Source organism: Balaenoptera acutorostrata, chromosome 3 (genome assembly GCF_949987535.1).
Source record: "Balaenoptera acutorostrata chromosome 3, mBalAcu1.1, whole genome shotgun sequence".
Lineage (NCBI taxonomy): Eukaryota > Metazoa > Chordata > Mammalia > Artiodactyla > Balaenopteridae > Balaenoptera > Balaenoptera acutorostrata.
The window spans coordinates 97198267-97215556 of NC_080066.1; the positions used below are offsets into that span (position 1 = coordinate 97198267).

Consider the following 17290-nt stretch of genomic DNA (forward strand, 5'->3'; position numbering starts at 1 on the left):
TTTTTTGGTTTGGTTGCTCTCTTCTTTATTTTTTTTAATTACTTAAAAAAATTTTCTTTAATAATTATTTTTTATTTTAATAACTTTATTTTATTTTATTTTATCGTCTTCTTTCTTTCTTTGTTTCTTTTTTTTTTCTCCCTTTTATTCTGAGCCGTGTGGATGACAGGCTCTTGGTGCTCCAGCCAGGCGTCAGGGCTGTGCCTCTGAGGTGGGAGAGCCAACTTCAGGACACTGGTTCACAAGAGACCTCCCAGCTCCACATAATATCAAACAGCGAAAATCTTCCAGAGATTTCCATCTCAACGCCAAGACCCAGCTCCACTCAACGACTAGCAAGCTTCAGTGCTGGACATCCTATGCCAAACAATTAGCAAGGCAGGAACACAACCCCACCGATTAGCAGAGAAGCTGCCTAAAATCATAATAAGGCCACAGATACCCCAAAACACACCACCAGACGTGGACGTGCCCACCAGAAAGACAAGATCCAGCCTCATCCACCAGAACACAGGCACTAGTCCCCTCCACCAGGAAACCTACACAACCCACTGGACCAACCTTAGCCACTGGGGACAGACACCAAAAACAATGGGAACTACGAACCTGCAGCCTGGGAAAAAGAGACCCCAAACACAGTAAGATAAGCAAAATGAGAAGACAGAGAAACACACAGCAGATGAAGGAGCAAGGTAAAAACCCACCCGACCTAAAAAATGAAGAGGAAATAGGCAGTCTACCTGAAAAAGAATTCAGAATAATGATAGTAAAGATGATCCAAAATCTTGGAAATAGAATGGAGAAAATACAAGAAATGTTTAACAAGGGCCTAGAAGAACGAAAGAGCAAACAAACAATGATGAACAACACAGTAAATGAAATTAAAAATTCTCTAGAAGGGATCAATAGCAGAATAACTGAGGCAGAAGAATGGAGAAGTGACCTGGAAGATAAAATAGTGGAAATAACTACTGCAGAGCAGAATAAAGAAAAAAGAATGAAAAGAATTGAGGACAGTCTCAGAGACCTCTGGGACAACATTAAATGCACCAACATTCGAATGATAGGGGTCCCAGAAGAAGAAGAGAAAAAGAAAGGGACTGAGAAAATATTTGAAGAGATTATAGTTGAAAACTTCCCTAATATGGGAAAGGAAATAGTCAAGTCCAGGAAGCACAGAGAGTCCCATACAGGATAAATCCAAGGAGAAATACGCCAAGACACATATTAATCAAACTATCAAAAATTAGATACAAAGAATTATGATTCTTGATGCTGTGTCCTTCTGTAGGGCTAAGGACAAAAAGTAAGCTCTCCCCTTGTTTCTTCATCATTCATTTTTCATTCATTGAGCAACGATTTATGGACTATGTCCTATGTGCCAGGCACTGTGCTTGGCACTGGGGAATCCAATGGGGAGGGAGGCAGACAAGAATCACTGCTGTAGTTTTTGTTCTCCAACCTTTTAAATAATTTTTCTCATGTGCCTCAGTGTGCTCTCTGGATTCCTCACGCTCAACTTTAAAAAATTTTTATGTTATAAAACCATTGACTGTGAAAATTTTCAAACACATACAACAAGATAGTCAGAGGAGTCTAATGAAAACCCAGGTACCCATTACCCATCCTCAGCTTCAACGTTTATCATATCTATGACCCCCTTCCTGACCCTATGCCTGTAGGAGTTATTTTAAAGCAAATCCAAGACATCATGTCATTTCACCCATAAATACTCAGTATGAGTCTCTAATTGATAAGGGTTTTTAAGAAATATAACCACTGTGCCATTATCCACCTAACAAAATTAAGAATAATTTCTTAATATTAAATTATCTCAAAGATATTTAAATTTTTTTAAAGTTTAAATTAACATACAGAAAAATGGACTTTTTTGGTGTAAGGTCCCATGAATTTTAACACATGTAAGAATACAGAATAGTTCCATTGCTTCCCCAAACTCTCCATGCTATCCGTTTGTAGTTACACTCTTCCCACATCTGTAGGAGAACACCATATAAATGGAATAATGTGGCATATATTCTTGTGTCTGGTTTCTTTTGCTCAGCATAACGCCTTTGAAATTCATTCAAGTTGCATGTATCTATAATTCTCTCCCTTTTATTGCTATATTCCATTGTATGAAATACAATGAATAGTTTTCCATTGTATGGATGTACCATAGTTTGTCCATTTATCTGTTGAAGGATATTTGGGCTATTTCCAATTTTTGGCAGTAATCAATAGAACTATTATAAACTTCGTATCCAGGTTTTTGTGTGAACATCAATTTTCATTTCTCTGAGATAAATGCTCAAAAGTGAATTGCTGAGTTGTTTGGTAAGTATATGTTTACCTTTAGAAGAAACTGCAAAAACTGTTTTCCACAGTGGCTATACATTTTGCATTTCCCTTCAGTCATATATGATTGTTTGAATTGTTCCATAGTCTTTCCAGCACTTGGCATTGTTAGAATTTAAAATTTTAGCCATTCTAGTAGGTGTGTAGTGGTATATCATCATTGTTTTAATTTGCATTTTCCTGTGGCTAATGATGTTGAATGTATTTTCATGGGCCTATTTACCATGTATACATCCCCTTCGGTGAAATGTTTGTCTTTTGCCCATTTTTTTAAGTTGGGCTGTTTATTTTCTTACTGTTGAGGTTTGAGAGTTCTTTAAATATTCTGTTTCCAAGTCCATTATCAGATAAAGGACTGATTTATCTTTTTTGCAAAATACTTTCTTCTACTTTGTTGGCTTGTCTTTTCATTCTCTTAACAGTGTCTTTTGCAGAGCAGAAAATTTTAATTTTGAGGTAGTTTTAATTTATCACTTTCTTCTTTTGGTGTCATGTCTAGAAATCTTTGCCTAACCCCGGGTCATGAAGATTTTCTTTTATGTTTTCTTTTAAAAGTTTTATAGTTTTACATTTTAACACTAGATATATGATCCATTTTGAGTTAATTTTGTTTTGTTTTGTTTTGTTTTGTTGTTTTTCCTGTATAAAAAAGGATCCCAATATCAAGGTATAGGGAAGGGGAAGAACAAGGGACATACCCCTTGGTGTAAGGACACAGAGGGGGCAGGAGAAGGATAAGCCTCAAAAGGAGGGGTGGGAGGGGAATGTCATTAAGGCAGCAAAATATTCTCTGTAAAACATTGGGGGAGTCTCCAGAGCCTCAGGGATGAAGGCAGAGGTTGCCTTCTTAGTGGGGGACTCTCCACTCAAATGTTCAAAGGAAGGGAATGTTGGCTTCTCTTCTCTTGGTTCTGATGCAACTATTCCGTCCGTGGCTCACTCTGGGTTACCTTCTGCCTTATGTAGATAAGAGTGCTGCAGGGCTCGGAAGGCAGAGATTCACTTGTGTGGGTTAAAAGTCAGCATCTCCAGCAGCAGCTGTGCTCCAGACTCCTCCGTCTCAGGTACCACCGACTGCACTGCGTGGGGCCCTCTGAGGGAAAAGGCTCCTGGGGGTAGAGACACATCTTGGGGCCAGTCATCCTCTGGGGGCAGTTCAGTCAGGTCAAAGATTTTGCCTAACTGGTCAGCTTCAGAGTTTCCACAGAACAGAGGCTTTCGACGAAACATCTCTGTGAAGGTACAGCCAACGCTCCACATGTCCATAGGGGTTGCATACGTAGACTGCAAAAGAACTTCTGGAGCATGGTACCAGAGTGTAACAACCACAGGTGTTAGTGCCATCTGGTAGCTACAGATTCTGGCCAGGCCAAAGTCAGCCAGCTTGACTGTTCCACCACTTGTCACCAGAATGTTCTGTGGCTTCAGGTCTTGGTGAATGATGCAGTTGGCATGAAGGAAATCTAGGCCTCTTAGAAACTGGTGCATCAGATCCTTGATGGTCTCCACTGGCAAGCCTGGTGGGGGTGCCTTGTCTAGATATGTCCTTAGGTCTTGGTCCACATGCTCCAACACCAGGGTCACTTTGGTCTCCCGGTCAGTTCAGGCTGTGGCACAGACATCCATCAGCCAGACAACATTGGGATGCTCAAAAGCCTCCAGTCGCCACAATAAGCCACCCCACAAACTGTGCTGATGGGAAGGCCCCCTCCAGCACCTCCTCCACTGGGGACTCTTACACTCTTGAGGGCCACAGAGAAGCCACTGTGGGGATCATGGGCCTTATACACCGTCCCATAGGCACCAACACCAGTCTCAGCCACTGGCTCATATTGAGGGGTAGCCATTCTCAGACCAGAGGAGACCCTACAATCACAGAGACTCCTACCACCGAAATTCCTTCCACAGTTCGGATGGTATGAGCCTCACCCCATGTCTGGAGCTGCGGGGGCGGCCTGTTATTGGGGCCTCGGAGCCGGTTCCTGGCGCCATACACTTGAGCTTGGTCCGGGGCAGCTGGCCGCTACGGGGCCGACCATAGACCTTGAATTAAATCTTATAAAAGGTACAAGGTTTAGGTCAAGGTTCTTTTGCTTTTGAATATGGATGTCCATTTGTTCCAACACCATTTGCTGAGGACTGTTTTTTTTCCATTGAATTATTTTTACACTCTTTTCAAATATAACCTGGCCATATATGTGTGGATCTATTACTGGACTCTTTATTCTGTTCTATTGCTCTATTGTGTCTATCCCTTTGCCGGTACTGCACTGTCTTAATTACTGCAGCTTTATGGTAAGTCTTCAAATCAGGTCATGTGATTTCCCTAATTTTATTTTTCTTTTATCAAAATTATTTTGGCTATCCTAGTTCTTTTTTGTCTTTTCATATAAATTTTAGAATCAGCTTGTCTATATGTATAGAGAATCATGCTAGGATTTTGATTGAGGTTGCACAAATTTATAGATAAGTTTGTTGAGAACAGACATCTTTATTATGTTGAATCTTCCAATCCATCAACATGGTACACCTTTCTATTTATTTAAGTCTTTGATTTCTTTCAGCAGCATTTTGTAGTTTCAGTATATAGATCCTATACATATGTTTTTAGATTTATACTTAAGTATTTAGTTTTTTGGAACTATTATAAATGGTATGTTTTTTGGGATCTAGTTGTGCCATGCTAGTATATATATAAATATGATTAATTTTTTTGTGTTGACTTTTATCTGGTGAACTTGCTAAACATCACTTGTTAGTTCCAGGAGGGTTTTTTTGTTTCCTTCCTGGTACCATGGGGCTTTCTCCATAGTCAGTCATCTTGTCTGTGAATAGGAATAGTTTTATTTTTTAATTTCCAATCTTGTATACCTTTTATTTCTTCTTCTTGCCTTTTTTTCTTACACTGGCAAAAACTTCCAGTACAGTTTTGAATAGGGGTGATGAGAGTGGACATTTCTGCTTTGTTTTTAATTTTGGGATTAAAGCATTCAATCTTTTACCATTAAGTATGATTTTAGCTGCAGGTTTTATCTGGTTGAAGAAGTTCCCTTTTATTCCTGCTTTGCTGAGAGAGTTTTAAAATCAAGAATGGATGTTAAATTTTTCAAATGCTTTTCTATATCAATTGATGTGATTGTTATTATTATTTTTATCATTTTTCCAGTAGACTGCTACTCTGGTAGATTACATTGGTTGGTTTTTGCCTATTGAACTAGTCTTGCATTCCCATGATAAACCTACTTGGTTGAGGTTCATGTCAAGTTTTGAAGTTCCAGCTGGAGATGTCTAATAAGGGATCAACTAGCAGAGAACATGTAGATAGACTTGTCTTTGGGCTGATATTTATACTGGAAATCAGTTGGCTATTTGGGCTGTTAACCACCCGATTAACTTCTGTTGACCTGCTCCCTGAGAACCCACCCAGTGAGCAACCATGCCTCTGCTGCTTATATACTTTACTTCTACCCCCATCTATGTATATATATTTGGTTTTGTTCTTTTTCCTTGCCTGTACTGGACCAGGACCTTTTATCTATTGGCCACTTCTAGGCATCTACTTCCTCCATCTGTGCTTGGCATATTTAATTTATAGCAGAAGAGTTTGAGGATAAATTGTATTTTAAGAAACAAACATTTATTTTAATATAAACACATCTGTGATTAGAGTATTCAAACTTAAATGATATTAAGTAACTGTTTTCACTAATTTGGTCCTTTCATGAGGCAAGAAAACAATATGGATGTCTTGTCATATGTAGTCCTCTAAGATCTGATTTTAAATTGCAATTTATTTTGGAAGGTCATGGAAACAAACCAGAGAGTAATATAAATGTTTGCATGTGGTTAACATAGTTTGCTCGCCTCCCCGGGGGCTAAATTCCAAAGAATTTGTTTCTGTATTCTTGAATCTGGAGACAGTACAGCGATGCAGAGATCCCTGTGAAAGCAAGCCCTCATCCAGGGAGCCTCGGAGTGCGTGGCCCCCCTGCTTGCCCCCTTCCTGGGAAGCAGTGAGGATGCCGTGGGTTGTGGTGTGAGCTCAGAGTGCTGCTTTCTGTTAGAACATAGTCTCAGTTTCTTTGAGCAAACCATTAATAGATGTCAAATTCACATCATAGGTTTTAGTTCCCAAGCAGTGTTAAAAGCAAACGTGTGGGGTTTTATATTTCCAGCTGCCTTTTTTTTTTTCGAAGTAAAATATGTAGGTTTTGGTTTTCAGCAGGCCACATTTCTAATAAAAACAGTTGGAACAAAGTATGTTTTATAAGCATATAAAAATGTCAGACTGTAATGATTTTAGTGCTGCATATTTAAAAAATGGGTCACTAATATTTAAGATGTTAGTATCTGCAAAGAAAGTAAATTATGGAAAGTAAATGACAATATATCATTTATATAAAGGAGAAGGTGGTTGGAAACTAGTTCAGCAACCGTATTGAGACCATTTTATTTCAGCTTCTATATAATATGCATGTCTTTCAGCTTTAAGTTATTTAAATTTTGGCCTTAAAATTATTAAGCCTTTGTACTTGAAACTGGGCCCCAAAGTTTCAAAAATCCCATCTGTGTTTGGAGACATAATTCATTATGTGAAAAAGTACCTTCTTTCCATGGTCTCACCAGAGAAAGCATCTCAGTAGGTTCTGGTCCCCAAATCAGTTGTGTTTCCTTCTCATAGGTCCATTTCTATCATCTGATTGACATGCTGAGCTCCTTTTGCCCTGTCTGCTAGGAAGCTCAGAAAAAGATTCTTCAGCCCATTTCTAACAAGGCTACAGAACTTTTAGCCTATGCATTTGGCACACTGTCATTTTCATCTTATTTCTTTCACCTTTATTTTTCTTTTGCCTAATTTTTTTCACTTAACTCTCTTCCCTTGTTATGCTGTAGTTAGTGTTATAAGTTACTGTATATCCATATTGGAATTATATAGTTGGAAATAGATTTTTATAAATCTGATTTCTTTTTCTTTGATCACTTCATCCATATCATTACATTTTCCTAGCAGTTTGCCTTTTTTTTTTTTTTTTGTAACTTAGACAATTACATATTCTTAAATGATAAAATTCCAAACAGGAAAATTCCTGGGACATATTTTAAGAAATCTTTACTGCCTTTTCAGATAATAAAAGTAATGCTAACTAGTTATAAAAACTTCAAACATCATAGAAATATACAATGTAGCAAATAAAGGTCTTCTATAATCTCCTCCTTCCAAAACAAAAACAAAAATAAAACTCAAAAAGCAAAACCCCAAACTGTTAACTATTTGGTGTATAGCTCTATGGCACGACTTTAAGTGTATTATATTGGAGTGGCAGTGGGAACTTTTTTTCCTCTGTGAATCTTGGCTATATAACTTTTTCTCATTTCTATGCTGATACATATATATTTTTCTTCTTCTTCTTCCTCCTCTCCTCCCCCTCCCCCCTCCCCTTCCTCTGCCCTTTTCCTCCCCCCCCCTCCTTTGTCTTCACAGTCTTGAATATGTGCTAGTCAAATATGAGGATTATACAACTCAGTATTCTAGGAATGCTTTGTAGGAGGGGTCATGGTTGCTCGCCATACCAAGCAAATGGAATTTTTTAAAAAATTTATTTATTTAATTTATTTATTTTTGGCTGCATTGGGTCTTTGTTGCTGCACGTGGGCTTTCTCTAGTTGCAGCAAGCGGAGGCTACTCTTCATTGCGCGGGCTTCTCATTGTGGTGGCTTTTCTTGTTGTGGAGCACGGGCTCTAGGCACGTGGGCTTCAGTAGTTGTGGCACATGGGCTCAGTAGTTGTGGCTCACGGGCTCTAGAGCACAGGCTCAGTAGTTGTGGCGCACGGGCTTAGTTGCTCCGCGGCATGTGGGATCTTCCCGGACCAGGGCTCGAACCCCTGTCCCCTGCATTGGCAGGTGGATTCTTAACCACTGCGCCACCAGGGAAGCCCTGGGCAAATGGAATTTAAGGTGTAGAGGGTGGTGGTTAACAGCCTGGCCATGGCGTTGGCATTAGATAAGCCTGTGTTCAAGGCCTGGTAGCTGGGTGACTCCAGGCAAGTTATCTCTCCTCTATAAGGCCTGGTTTTCTGGGGATAGTAATACTTGTTTTAAAGTGTTGTTGTTATGAACAAATGAAAGATTGTATATAAAGCACCTAGCACAGTGTCTGGTATGTAGTAAAGGCTAAATAAATGTTAGCTGCTGTATTAGTGATATTTTGACTAATTACTGATTGCTGTTTAATAGAGTAATTCTAAATAATTACGTGCAAACAAGATAGAAGTTTACTTCTTTCTCATATTATGTCTAGATAGAAGGCCCAGGGCTGACTGTGCTTCCACAGTTACTAAGGACCAGGTTCTTTGTACCTTGATGTTTGTATACAGTTGTCGCTTGGTATCCATGGTGAATTGGTTCCAGGATCCCCCATGGATACCAAAATCTGTGGATGCTCAAGTCCCTTATTTAAAATGATGTAGTACAGTCAGCCCTCTATATCCACGGGTTCTGCATGGGTTGAATCCATGGATGTGGAAATTGCAGATATGGAGGGCCCCTGTATCTTCCATCTGTCATTTCAGATATAGCAGAACTCTTATTTTTAAATGAGACTTCATGATTGTCTTAGCTGAATAGTAGCTGAGACTATGACCAAAATTTGGATGTTACTTGGGGCAGACATTCTTTTCCCCATGTCAGTTTGCCAGGGCAACAGTTCAGGAAAATGTACATGGACTTAATAATATTTGTCCAGATCTGTTTGGTTTCTAAAGCTGGATTTAAGATATTCAGGGTTTTTGGTTGCTTAGCTTTTAGCCTAGTTTGGACTTTTGGGCTACTGCAGTAATTACACTGAACTATTCTCCATCTTTCTTAAAAACCTATAGAACTTCCTAAAACTTCATGAAAATTGATTTAGCTTGTTTTAATTAACAAGGAGAAAAACTGATTCAAAGACATTAAACAGCTTAGTAAACTCGGCTGAAGAATGAACCTGTGTTTATGAATAGCCCAACATCCAGACAAGATCCTCCCTTGCTTTTGGATTCTGTTTTGAGACCTTCGCAGTGAAGACTTTTCCTGGATTGAAAATAAAAAAAAAAAAGATAACAACAAAACAATACCCAAAGAATTGAAAAACCTAACAGCCTTTTGATCAGTCAGTCAGTGAATCTGGTTTCTACTGTTTAATTTTAGCTTTTAGGGCTTGGTGTGGACAGATTTTACAGGGAGGCAGACTCGGGCTTTGTGATTTCATGTTGCCTTCCTGTAGGGATGCAGCGTTTCCATTGGATGAGTCCAGAATTCTGTTACTGTCATTGACTTTACATAGTGATAACATAAAACAGCATTAAAGAAAGAAAATCCCAAACCCTTGGTAATAGTTGGTAGCAGAATTTTATTTTTAGAAAGCAAAATTTGGAAACAACTGTATTTATTATTTTAAAAGTTTTTAAAGTATTTTTGTAATGTGTGTTTCACTGTTATCATTACTCTACATATGAATGCTTCTATATTTTAAAGAAAATATTCACTAATATTTACCTTTCCGATGAGATATTTTATTTGCACGACTATTTTTAAAGCATGTGCTCATTTTGGTGGAGTTGCTCTTGTGGTGTTTATATTTACATATTTTCATCTTCCTTATGAATGTCTTGTTTCTGACATAAGACTAAATACCAAATGCTTTTTTTGTGTGGTTGTTGGAGAGCTTACAGATAGAACACACACACAAAAAGAATGTTTATTATTAAATAAATACATTTATATTTCATTTATAAAGAACAGTTTTAGTTATTTCTGTAAGCTTTTAAATATATTGCTAAGTTTTATTTATTAGTAAAACGTACTTTTAACATTTCAGTGTATTTTCTTTCTACAAGTTCTTTTTCAATGTACACAAATTACTCAACCATACCTATATAATAAATTAGAATCTGTGTGTGCATAATGTTTGTATACATACATATAAAATATATATCATATATAAATATATAATATTTACTGTGTAAATAATGTTATATTGTAAAAATTCCCCTTGTCAATAATTATACTTTGTGAATACGCTTTTAAATAACTGCCTAGTACCACAGTACATTGTGTGATATACCACATTTTACCAATTCCCTTGTTGTTGAACATTTAGATGTTGTGCTATTAGAAAAAGTGCTGCAGCAAACATCCCCATATATTTATCTTTGTAGCCCTCACGATTTCCCTAGGATAAATTCCTAGGAATAGAGTTACTGGATTAAAAGAGTATGAAAAAATTTTAAAGGCTCTTGATACGTAATGCCAAATTCATTCATTCAATCAAAAAATATTTTCTAAGCACCAATAATATGTGGTGCTGTCAGGATACAACAATGAATAAGACAGTCTCTGCTATCAACTCACAGTCTAGTTGGGGGACAGACATAGGTATGGTTAAGCTCAAGTCTGTGCTCTCCAGAGAGGTTGTATTAATTTACATGTCACTAACACTGTCAATATATGCAAGTAGTTTTGGATGTGTGTGTGTGTTCTTTTGAATTCGGGCATCATGGAATACTTTATAGGAAATAAAATATTTGTGTTTTGATTAGTGCATATCGTGAATCACATACCTAATAATTTTTGACATTAGTGATTTAGAAAACCTAATTCATTTCAGTATCCTCATTTCTTTAACAAGGCATTCGTCTACATTTGTATTGTGTTCTCATTTCCATAGCTTTATGAGGTCTTTCCTACCTTGTTCTTCCAGTGTCTTGGTACTTTCTGCTGCTGACACTACAGAGTAGAAGACTCCACTTACACTTGGAATGGTTGATAAAGACTCATTTGCTTAAAACTATCTTACTACGATTTTGTTCTCCTTTTCAAAGGAGAAAGACCCTTATTGTATATGTGTTCTTTATAAATATGGACAAGGCATGTAAGAGTGGAACCTAAATACCTCTAGTAGAGAAAACTCATGGTAATGCTATTATATTTAATTTGCAGATTCTCCAATACCTATTAAGCACTGCCTTAATAATTCAGGACAAAAACAGCAGATTTTCCAGTTTTCAGGACAGTAGGTTGATGGGTTGTATTCATATAACTAGTATATTAAATACCTGGCAATCAAAGGCAATTATTTGTCATCAGATTAGACTAGTGACATTAAGGAGGGGAAAACCCCCATGGTTTTAGTGTTGTCTGAGTTGGGAGTCCAAATGCGGTTTTCATGGAGCACTGAGCTGCACTCCCATGTCCAGAACACACAGTCCTTGGGAATAATTATCCTGTTCACCACTTGATAGATTTCCCACGTGTGAAGGCTGCCAAGCTCCTCTGGCTTCTAATTTAGAAGCTAAAGAGATTTCCTTACAGGGCTCAACACTGATCTTTGAACAAATGTATGGCCTTCTCCATTCACTCAAAAATGGCTCCAGGTGGACACTGTACCAAGTGTGGCAAGATAAATTATATGACTGAGCTGTTTTCCAAAACATACTTTTTCACAATAATACAGCTAATGTTTTTCTGGTCCACTGGAATTCTCCAAGACTGATTTTATGACTGCGCGGATGATCTCCGTCCTTAAATGGGTAAACAAACTATTTTTAATAAATAATGAGGGATGGTATAACTTCTACCACTGCACACTTATAGTTTTATCCATTTGTATTTCATCTGATCTTGATGAAGTGCATACTTTTATTTAGCAAATAAAATAAGTGAAGTAGATTGCATATTACACCATGGAAATTCTGAAGATTTGTACTTTTAGGTTAAGTTTTTAGAGAGGTAGGGGTTTCAGTTTGATTATTATTTGGATTCCTGGTTTAATATATCCTTAAATTTTATATTTGAGTTTATATTTGATAAAAGGTATCTTGGTATTGGTAATCTCTTGGGACTTAAATTTTTCAGGCAATATTATGTTGCCAGGATATATCTATATTTTTGCATGTATCAGTAGTACACTCTTTTTGAGGGCAGTGTAACATTCCACAGTGGGAATGTACCTACATTTTTAAATACATATTCTTGTAAATAGACTTTTGGGTTATTTCCAGACCTTTTTTTTTTTTTTTTTTGCTATGAAAGCCCTGGTCATGAACATTCTTGTCTATGTCATCTGCTATACATATATAAGAATTCCTCTGGTCTTTACTACTTTGGAGTGGAATTCCTGAGTCATAGGGTATCTGAATGTTCAGCTTTACAAGATAATGCAGTCATGCCTTCCAAAGTGGTTGTACCCGTTTACATTCCTATCATCAATACTTAAGAAATCTTGTTTATCCATATTCTCTGTAAACACTTGGTAGTATCAGACTTTAAAATTTTTGCTCAGTATGTGAGTTTATAATGGTCTTCATTTGCATTTCTCTGATCACTATTAAGGTTAAATATTTATTCAAATACTTATTGCCATATGTATTCCTTCTTTTGAAAAATGCCTGTCCATGTCTTTTGCCTAGTTTTAAAAATTGGATTGACTGGGCTTTTCTTCTTCTTATTGGAGTTTTTACTATATTCTTGATACTAATCCTTTGGTGATTTTATAGATGGGAGATATCCTCTCCCAGTTTGTAACTTGTTTTTTTCACTTTTCCTAAGGTGACTTTTAATGGTGAGACATCCTTGATTTTAACAGAGTCAAATTTATTTATATTTTATAATGAACATTTCTCTGTCTTTTAAAGAAAACCTTTCCTTTCAAGGTCAGAAAGAACTAAAAAATATTTTCCACTAAAATTAAAAAATTTTTGCTTCTGATATTTAGTCCTGAACCATCTGGAGTTAGTTTTCATATGATGTGAAGCAGAGGTTCAGTTTTCATTTTTATCACCTAATTCACCATCTCTGTCATATATTAAAGTCATATATGTGTGTGGGACTTTTTCCTGAGCTCTCTTCTATTCCATAGGTCAATATGTTTATCCCTGCCCGGAGTCATGTTCTTTTAATTGGTTCTTAAGAAGAAGTCCTAATATTGGATAGGGCACAACTCCCCTCCTTGCTCTTCTGTTTCAGAAGTGTCTTGGCTGTTTTTGGCTTTTTGTTCTTCCATGAGAATTTTAAAATCAGCTTCTAAAGATCCATGAAGAACCTTCTTAGGATTTTAATTAGCATTGTATTGAATTTTTAGGTCAATTTGGAGAGAATGTCATCTTTATGATATTAGGTCTTCCTAATTATGAACCTGGTATATCTCTCAATCTATTTAGGTATTGTTTAGTGTCTCCCAATAAAGTTTAAAACATTACCATGTTTGAATCTGGCATCTATTTATTCCTAGTTACTTGATATTTTTAATGCTAATTATAAATCATGTCTTCTAAATTACGTGTTTTAGTAGTTTATTGTTGGTGTACAGAAGTGTGATTAGTTTTTGTATGTTAATCTTATATCCAGCCATCTTGCTAAACTCTCTTTTTGAAAAAATAATGTCATTTGTAGATTCTTTGGGGATTTCTATGTATACGTCATAGTTGACATTTTTATCTCCTCTTTTCCATTCTTTTTGCCTTTTTTCCTTGTACTGTTTAGGAACTCCATGACAATGTTGACTAGAAGTTACAATAATGGGCATTCTTTTCTTGTCCTTGATTTTAAAGGCCATGCTTTTCATGTTTTCCATTAAGTGTGATGTGTATTATAGGGTTTAAAAAATTAAATCAGGTTAAGGATATTCTGTTCTCTATTTCTAAGTTACTTAGAGTTTTTATCAAGAATTTACATTAAATTTTACCAAGAGCTTTTCTGAATCTATTGATATACTGGTTTTCCTCCTTTAAACTTCTAATGTGTTAAAATTAAAAATAACTAAAACTAAACAATATGCTTTTAAGGTATACATATGATAAACTACATATTAAAAAAAAAGTCAATGATAAGTACATGACTTAGCAGAACAGTTAACCCAGGTGGGATGGGGAAAATCACTTGATAGATGTAAATTGTTGTTAATGTTCTAGTTCTCATGTCAGGTGGTAAGTTCATGAGAGTATAGTACATTATCTAAAACATACAAATATATGCATAAAAACACAAATGATTAAATACAAAGCAGATCATGAATGGACCATTAAGGAAAGATAAGTGTATGTGTTATGAACTAAGAATTACAATTAATACAGTTCTGTGGTTAAAATAATAAATTTACATTTCTTTATGAGACTGTTGCATTTATACCTGGGTTAGTAAGAAGAGTCTTTTAAACATGCCAATATTTTTCATTGTTATTGGTTAAGTTCCTCTTCTTTAGAGACCTTTTGAGCAGTTTTTGGTTGTGAGACTTAATGTCATGGACTCATATGTACTTTAGGGTCTACACCTCCTAAGAGTGGTAAGTTCTATGACTATCCTGTGTTCTCCATTGTTTAGTCCCCAAACTGCTCGATGATTAAATGGCCCTCATTTTAGGTTGACACTTTGTACACGATGTTCTGCAGTATATAGAGGGCCTCACTCTTTTCTTTTGGTTTCTTAGGCCACACACTTCTGTATTAAATATGCTATGAATTTCCATCCTACCCCCATCCCATCCATCTCATCATGTGGTGCTGTTGTATGAGGTTTGTAGCTTATGGGGAGGATACTTGGAATGTATTATGGTGATTGTGAACATTTGGAATGAAACAGACCTGAATTTGAACCTTGGCTCTTCTCTTTCCAGCTGTGTGGTCTTTAGAAAATTTAATAACCTCTCTGAGCATCAGTTATCTGAAAAATTTGCATGCTGTCTTCTCCAAGGTCTTTGTGAGTGTTAAACTGCATCTATTATTATTATTATTATTGTCATATCACCATCATATATAATTAATTTTTGAATCTCTAAGTAGAGTGGATGCAGTTTCAAGCTGCTGGTCTGGTTTTTCCCTTAAGTGTGCTAAAAGTGCCGGTTGTTTTATTCCCGAAGTTCTGAAAAGAACCACAGTGCCAAAATATCCTTATCTTTACTTTTCAGCCAGTGATTTTTTTCTATTCTGTCTGAACTAGTTCTGGAGAGAGGGGAGAGACAGGCAATCATGTGGCTTACAGCCAGGCCCTTTCTAAGCACCGCTGATAAATGGAGGTGTTCGGGCTGATCTCAATGCTGGGAACAATATTAACAGCGACTGCTCCTGTACCGAGCCTCTCTGCAGCTGCATCTGCTCCTGTACCGAGCATCTCTGCAGCAGCATCTGCTCCTGTACCGAGCATCTCTGCAGCAGCATCTGCTCCTGTACCGAGCATCTCTGCAGCAGCATCTGCTCCTGTACCGAGAATCTCTACTGAATGCCTTACCCTTAGCATCTCACTAGATGCTCACCCAGTCCCCCAAAGCAGATCTTTCACCTTCATCTTAACATGAGGAAGTTGGGGCTTGGAGAGTAACTAGCCCAGTGTCATGCAGTTAGTAATTTTCAAAACCAGGGGCCACCTCTGGTCTTCTTGACTCCAAAACCCACGCTCATAACCACTGCCTATGCAGATGCTGTTTCCTGGAGAATCTTTATATACCATTTTCTTGATTCTGACTTGCAAGTGTGTGGAGCCCAGAACTTAGTGGGATCTGCTGAGTGGGTGATAGTTGGATTCTCTGTGCCGTTTGGGGGAAGCCAGCCCCCTCCTGAGGCAAGAGAGGCTTTGGAAACTTTGGAGGCTAGTTGACCATTTTCTATTAAAAATTCAATCTAAAATGATTTAATGCTGGGATTGGTAGGTTTGAGAGATTTTGCATTATCCACTTTGGGTAAGAATATTTAGATATGTGACCTTCATGGCTATATTTTGGATTTTTAACTCAGAAAACTAGAGGGTTTATAAAAGCCTTTGGAAAATATCTGTAGCATGCTGAAATAAAGTGAGAGTTTCATAAAAATATGCATTAATGCAGGAATCCACTGCCCTCACACTAAGCACAAGAGATCTCTGTTGAACCTTGGGAAAAATAAACTTACTCCCTTGGCTTTTATGGGGGTGGCACTAAAATTTGGTCGTTATGCCCAGGACTAGGGTAGCGGCATAGAAAGAAAGCAGTCTGCAGGAGCCTTCAGGTTCTTTAAACACAACCAAGTGAAGCATTAACATAGTCTTTACAGAATGAAGCCCTGATTCCTTCATTCCATACTGACAGCCGATTTTTTGAAAAAGAAATTCAACTTAAAACGTTAGGTTGCTCTTCTACTTTTACTAAGTATTTAATTAATCATAATTAACCAAAGCATAAAAGGATAAAAATTTCCATTTAAAAGTCTTTCCTTCTCTAGCACACCAAAAAAGTGACACAAAGTTTTAGGAAGAATTGTTACATTTTATTTTTTGCCCTTTTGCTAGTTCCCTACCTTGATCCAGTTAATATTAAAATGCTCAAGAAGCAGTCATCATTCATCTTTCAACTTGATGAACAAGTGTTTTCACTGCAAATGAAGTATGTCCTGTAAATGATTAAACGTTAATAAAAACTAGAATCAACCTGATTTGTTTCAACACCTCTGTTTCTCTGCAGGAGGTAACATATTTCTGTCAGTTTGTCAAAGTGTTATTTTTGCAGCCTCCCTTTTGCTCAAGTAGTGTGTATGTGGCTTGGTTTTGAATTCAGTAAAGAATATGACTGAATTCTAAAATGAAAAATAATATAACTCTCAGATTCTGTTTATAAAAAGGTTGCAAATGTGCTTACAATACATTTAGAAGTTTGTGACTCCTGAGCATTTCTATGGCATCCCTCAATATTCAGCATTTATAGTGTATTTAAGTTATTGGTAACATTGAATAACATGCAGTATAACATGGCAATCCTATTAGGATTTCCATTTAAACAGCCTAAGATAGAAGCTGTTTCTGCCTATGAAAGAAGTTGGGTTCAACATTCCAGTTCAACCAGTTGATCAATTGACCTTTCTTCAATATTCTTTTGTACATCATTAACAGAGTAATAATTGCTACTCTTTAGTTTACATCCAATACTTTGTTCT

At 36.9% G+C, this 17290-nt stretch overlaps 1 protein-coding gene and 1 pseudogene across 4 annotated transcripts in view; one reads left to right on the forward strand and one right to left on the reverse strand.

The window, feature by feature from the left end:
* Window positions 1-17290, forward strand: part of FSIP1 (fibrous sheath interacting protein 1) — a 214419-nt gene that overhangs the window by 122944 nt on the left and 74185 nt on the right. The window lies entirely within an intron of this gene.
* On the reverse strand, window positions 3295-4205 carry LOC103018761 (cyclin-dependent kinase 4-like; annotated as a pseudogene).